Source organism: Saccostrea cucullata, unplaced genomic scaffold (assembly GCF_032062105.1).
Source record: "Saccostrea cucullata isolate Sc308-1 unplaced genomic scaffold, CSIRO_AGI_Scuc_v1 ctg3483, whole genome shotgun sequence".
Lineage (NCBI taxonomy): Eukaryota > Metazoa > Mollusca > Bivalvia > Ostreida > Ostreidae > Saccostrea > Saccostrea cuccullata.
The window spans coordinates 136,294-142,979 of record NW_026922108.1 but is presented as its reverse complement, the minus strand read 5'-3'; the positions used below and the strand labels follow the sequence as shown (position 1 = coordinate 142,979).

At 31.9% G+C, this 6,686-nt stretch overlaps 1 long non-coding RNA gene across 1 annotated transcript; it reads left to right on the top strand.

The window, feature by feature from the left end:
• The first annotated feature begins 264 nt into the window (after nucleotides 1-264).
• LOC134261191 (uncharacterized) lies at nucleotides 265-2,640 on the top strand. Its single transcript, XR_009990763.1, has 3 exons — nucleotides 265-326; nucleotides 2,167-2,356; nucleotides 2,536-2,640. It is a non-coding gene; the product is annotated as an uncharacterized LOC134261191 (long non-coding RNA).
• Nucleotides 2,641-6,686: the final 4,046 nt, after the last annotated feature.

Here is a 6,686-nt window from a genome sequence, read left to right as displayed (position 1 = left end):
ACATTCACTAAACCTGAAATTCTCTAATTAAATTTCGATTTGCATACGGTCCACGTATTGCAGTTTTTTTAAAGGACAACTTGTTTATTCTATTTTCAAGTGTGTTTTCGATGTTCCAGTTTAGGTATTCATAATGAGATTTCATGCTTGTCAATCGGTTATTGATTTCAACCGTGACTCACGGGTGGACGCGTTTGTGTATTTATTCCAGTCTGTTATTTAAAAATACTTTGCCTTCAATGACGCCATCTAACGTATTTGCGCAATATTATTTCAAGCCAAGATATTACCAGCTCATGAGATAATTATCTTGTATTCTGAGGAAGGTATGGAAAAATTATCAAAACTGAATATTTAATTAACCGTTCTAACTACTATATTTGTAATATATCATATATTTATAATTTCTTTAGTTTCGTTTTCCATTGTTCAATGGTAAAATGCTTCTGCTTATAATCATTTTATGACTCAAAAATATTTTATATTGAAATCAAATTGTCACTTTTTCTTAACGATTGATCATCAAACATACTAGGGCATGGCTTTTTTAAATGTTTCTTTATATCTCCATGAAAAGCATCCACTTGAAAACAGAATGTCTCAATTTCAAGAAGTAATATTTACTCGTATTGACCCATACTACTTTTTCAAAGCTGATCGTGTAATATTTTTCAAAAGTTGTTCGTGTCATAGAGTACATGTAAAAAAAATCAAATTTCCAGCTAACATTTATGAAAAGCGAATAAAAATCAGTTATGCATTTTCTGATTGAAAATTAAGTTTGCTGGAAGCAAACTTAATTGCGTGAACACGCTGTACACTTTACGAAAAGCAAAGCGTTTCATGCCTCAGTAACTTGACATCACCAAATGACAGCTTGTACATTTTGCCACTTTGCTTTAAGGTAAGACTGCCATGTGAAACAATTCACTGACACGCTACCCTTAAATTTGAATGTAAACTGTCATGGCTGATATCACAGAAATCACTTCATATAGTTCTATATTAGTTGATGGATATGTTATTTAAAAAGTTATTCTACCAAATTTTTAACGTCATTTTTTTTTAAAAGAAAAAATTACAACATCGTATACATTTATCAGACCAGATAAGGTTTTTTTTTTATTATCCATTGTATTACATACAGAATCAAATTAAAATAACAGCAAAATTACAATGGATATTTAACACTCACACACCCATCCTTACATCCATTTACATTTTAAATTAATATGAAGGTTGCTTTATAATAATCAGTTGTCTCTATCATGCAAACTAATTTAAACAAACATCGAACATACAGATGTGTAATCTTACATTTGTTCGAATATATTTTTCCAGAAAATCCATTGTTCTTCAAAATAAAGTAGATTTGAATTGTTAATAGATATGCATCTTTCAATATTGTATTTCATTTTCAAATAGCTTAGTAGACCAAAAAGTGAAGGTATTTTTGGTTGCAATAAACATGAAAAAATATATTGTTTTGTGTATAATATCATAAAATTTTCAATTCTATTATCATTTGTAAGTGGTAATTCACCTAAGATAATATTTTTAACATCAAATGCAATTCTTTTTGAAATTGTTCTGTATATATGTAAACTCAAGTTCCTCCATTAAGATATAATATGGTCACGATGAACAAATACATGCAGTACAGTTTCAGTTTCTTGGGCACAAAACTTACAAAAATCAGTAGTTTTTAAATTGATTTTCTTAAGATAAGAATCTACAGGGAGGATCCTATGTAAAATTCTATATTGTAACCACTGTACAGAAGAATCAGAAGTAGTCTTAAAACAAACTTTAAAAACATCTTTTATACATATATCTGTCACTCCAAAGGGAGATAAGTCTTGATTCCACTTTGGAATTGCTGTAGGAATTATATCATTTTTGTTTATATAGTTGTAAATTCTCTTTGTACATTTTTCACAATGAAAAATATTTTCAAAATAAAAGGTAAATTAGGCTGACAATGTTTTCTCAAGTTCATTCTAGAACCAGATAAGGTTTTTATCAAAATAATACACAGTGATGATGAACTGAAACACATGCTAGACTATCATTTAGATTCTTTTGAAGAAAACAGAGTTTGCAGTTAATTTAGATGATCAACAATACATTGTATTCTGACTGCATAATTACATTACATTTTTTCAGATGTCGTTCATGTTTAATAAGACAAAAGTGGTCAGTTGTCCGCGAAGCTGGGATGAATACTTGGAAGCCGCCTCCAAACTTTGTCCTCAGATTGACGGGGAGTATAATTACATTTGTATTCCAAACGAAAACAAAACAGAGCTTGTTCAATTCTGTTTCAGAAGTGGAAAGTTTCCTGCATGGCAATTAGGTACGTGCTTTTCAGGTGATGTACATTTCAATCGAACTTTATTGCTGTTTAATTGTTTAAGTCCGTGTATCCTCTAAGTGGTACTATTCTAGGAAAGTAATGATTTCTCCCGTTAAATATAAACACACGAATACATGTATTTTAAAAATTGATTATTTTTACTATTTTATGTGTTTTAGCCGAGCATTGCCCGTACCTTCACAATACTGGTAACATGAATTCTGAGAATTGCACAAGTTTTTCATACGGATGTCCTAGAAAACATTACATGACTAGGGAAATTTATAAATGTAAGTTCAGTATATAATTCTAAATTTTACAGAAGCTTATTAGGAACTTTCACATTGATTTTTATCTATGTGTGGAACACACCTTTCAATATTTAGTTTCAGAATATTTAAAGCAAAATATTTTGTAAGGTGAAATCTAGGTTTACAATGAATTCCAATGATATTCAAAAGTTATGTAAACAACTCATTTCAATAATTAGACAGGAACGTACATGCGGTACATATGTAATTCTGAAACATATCTTAAATACTTATTTTACTTATATAAAACAGTAAGACATCGGTATCCATTTCGTTCACCTGAAGGAAAGATTCAAGTAAATTTTTCTGATCAAAATTTGTTCGTCGTTTTTGTCGTTGCTGTAAATTTTCGCACTTTCACATTCCTTAGAAATACTGGGTCAATTACATCAAAAAATGACATATAATATCCAAAGGTAGAGTCAGGCACGGACCTAGAATTATTTTTCAGGGGGTGGGGTCGACCCCAGTCCAAAAGAAAAAATCCAATCCAGAAATTTTTTGAAAGAAAAAAAATTAACCCAAAAAATAATTTTCAATTAAGGGGATATAACTCGGAAATTAAAGGGAATTTTTAAAATCTATAACAACAATTTGAACTAGATGCTGTCATGAGACAGTAATACCCGCACTAAGGTGTTTGCCTCTAAATACACACTCCTACATATTAGGCTTTCCAAGGAAAAGTCAAAATAATTCTATAATATACATGGAACATGTATTCGTCAAATTGAATATGAAATTCCCGGACCCTGTGACCCATGTGACCTATGACTCAGAAGATCTTATATGTATTTTATATATATGCTAAATTCATTACCAGTCTGAAAAAAAACCCAGAAATTAATAAATGATGTGAATTAGATTTTGATGTTTTGCTCATAAAAAAGCCTTTTAAATTTACTAATAGCCCCCCCCCCCCCTTCCGGCACCACAAACACACGGTACGTACGTTTTTTTTTAAATAAGCTCGATGGAAAAGTCGTTAAAACATTGTTTGTTATGAATTAACTTAAAATATGTTCTTTTACCATACATGTTTACATTTAAACACCTTTTGGAAAAATTCTACACCACATTTTTTGCGTCACCCATTTATCAAATTTTTAGATTAAGCATCACTCGGCACACCTTGGCCGATTCCCACTTCATTTGATAAGGATTGAAGGTTTGCCGAATGGAAATATAAGCGCACGGCGCAGTTTGGAGTATATTGAAATAATTCATTTTGTGTTTTAATTGGATTATATTTCATGAAGTTGAGACCTATGACAGTCGGTAAGTACAAGTTTAAGTATAGACTAAAATAAAATAAACCGCAAATGATGTTAAAGTTCAAAAAGGGTCAAAGATCATCGCATGCCACAGTCACATTGTGAAGTTTTCTCCCGTTGTCGATGTGACATTTTAATAGCTACTGGATCCAGATTTTTTTCGGGAGGGGGGTTCACACCCCAGTCAAAAAAAAGTCCAGTCCAGAATTTCCTGACAAGCAAAGAAAAAAAACTAAAAACAAATTAACAAAATAAAAACAATGATAGTGGGGTCGTTCGGTCAATGTTTTCTAAGGGGGATGTCCAAAGTCATTTCTAATTTGCTTCAGTATACAGTCTTATTCAAATAACAATGAAAATTCCAAAGAGGGGGGTGGGGGTGTTACAATCTCCCTAGCCACTCCCTGCCTCTGAAATTACAATAGATCTTGTGACTCCAAATTAGTAGTTTTTTTCCCATTTGACTAGTATATACATATTTTATATCTTGCGTTTATATTATGTCTGTCTGTTTGTCAGCAGAAACTTTAACCTTGCCTATAAGTTAAGTTTTAAGTAGGATGGGCTATACTCATGGCTTCCACATTGCATATGTTCCTTGTGACAAGACCCTTTATTTGGGTACCACCAATTTTGACCTCTTGACCTTGACCTTAGATTTTTACCCATTTTTAGCTCTACTGGTCAGAGACCAGAAGAGCTTATGCGATAGTAAGGTGTCCGTCATCCGTCCGTCTGTCTGTCTGTCTGTCTGTCTGTCCGTCTGTCTGTAAACAATTTTTCAAAACGCTACTCCTCCTACAGTTTTGATCTGATTTCAATATAACTTGGCACACAAGTAGACAACACTACGATACATGAAATAGTGCATCGGTTTTTGATTTTGATGAACGATGTTGCCATGGTTACTAAAAATAGAATTTTCTGTGAAATTTCTTTAAAACGCTACTCCTTCGACAGTTTTGGTCTGATTTCAATATAACTTGGCACACAAGTAGACTACACTAAGATACATGAAATAGAGCATCAGTTTATGATTTCGATGAACGATGTTGCCATGGTTACTAAAAATAGAATTTTCTGTGAAATTTCTTTTAAACGCTACTCCTCCTACGGTTGTGATCTGATTTCAATATATAACTTGGCACACAAGTAGACTACACTAAGAAACATAAAATAGTGCATCAGTTTTTGATTTTGATGAACGTTGTTGCCATGGTTACTAAAAATAGAATTTTCTGTGAAATTTCTTTAAAACGCTACTCATCCTACAGTTGTGATCTGATTTCAATATAACTTGGCACACAAGTAGACTATACTAAGATACATAAAATAGTGCATCAGTTTTTGATTTCGATGAACGTTGTTGCGATGGTTAATTGAAAAATAAAATGTTCAATTAAATTCCTTTTAAACGCTACTCCTTCTACAGTTTTGGTCTGAGGGCAATGGCTTCTTTTTTCATCCTTTGTTATAAGTACAAACCAGTAGAGCTACAGTCTCAACAGAGACTTCTGGTTACAAGAATTATACCAATCTTTATACTTGGCCTAAGTTTTGATCAGTAGGTGCTAGGGCTTTCATGCTTAACATGTGTATTCATAGTGAACTTTCAACAGGTATAAATATGTTTGACCTTGACCATAGAGTTTGACCCACTTTAAAAAAAATTAGACTTGGCTATTAACTTTTGAACAGGAAGTATTAGGGATTTCTGATTTCACATGTGTATTCCCGAGAGAGATGTTTTCACAATAAACAAACAAATTACTAAAAAAAAAATAATAAATTATAAAATATGAACATGTTGGTCATATCTCTTGTTCTCCCTTGAATCAGAAATGATGATACAGATATTTTAAAAATAATTATTAAAAAAGATGAAAAGGTTGTGCATCTTAAAATTGACTAAGTTTTGTGGTTGAATTAAATTAGCTATAAAAGTTTACTAGCTTTATTTTGCTACTCAAAACACCTTGATTAACTATATTCAATCATACTGTTTCCTGAAATGTTCAATTTTTTTTAACAATGGATACATGTCATACATTTTCATCAACCATGGTAACCCTTTCAAAATACTCATTTGGGCTTTTCTCAGGTTTCCTGTTGTCCATCTGTTTGTCTGGAAAGTTTTTACATTTTTTACTTCTTCTCTTGAACCAATGGGCCAATTTTAACCATTATTCACATTGAAATATGTACATTTGTATGTCAGTCTGTCCATCTGTCTCAATAAATTTAACCTTGGTCATCACGGTCATATCTATCGAAGGAGAAGAGACCAGGCATTCATATTAAACATACCGGTATGTATTTGTATTTAGCTGTGACAATGCCATGATTTTTTTAACCTTGACCTACAAGTTTGACCTACTTGCATGCAAAAATATTAATACATGTTTTAAATTCATCATTTTGAAAGAGAAATGTTAGGACATTCATAATATGCATGCATGTATATTATTTCCTGTGATAAGACCTTTCCAAATAAATCTTGACTTTTGACTTTGTGACCTTAACCTTGAAGCTTAACCTACTTTTCAAAAATATAGCATTTCCCTATAACTTTTGATTGAGAAGAGATATGACTTTCACATATGACATGTATATTAATTACCCAAAAGATGATTAGGCTACTGTGTAAAATTTAGGAGTCCAGGGAAGACGGTGCTTTTTGCAAAAAAAACGTCATTTTTCGACCCCCATTTGACCCCCCGAGGCAAAATCAAAATTCAGAAACCT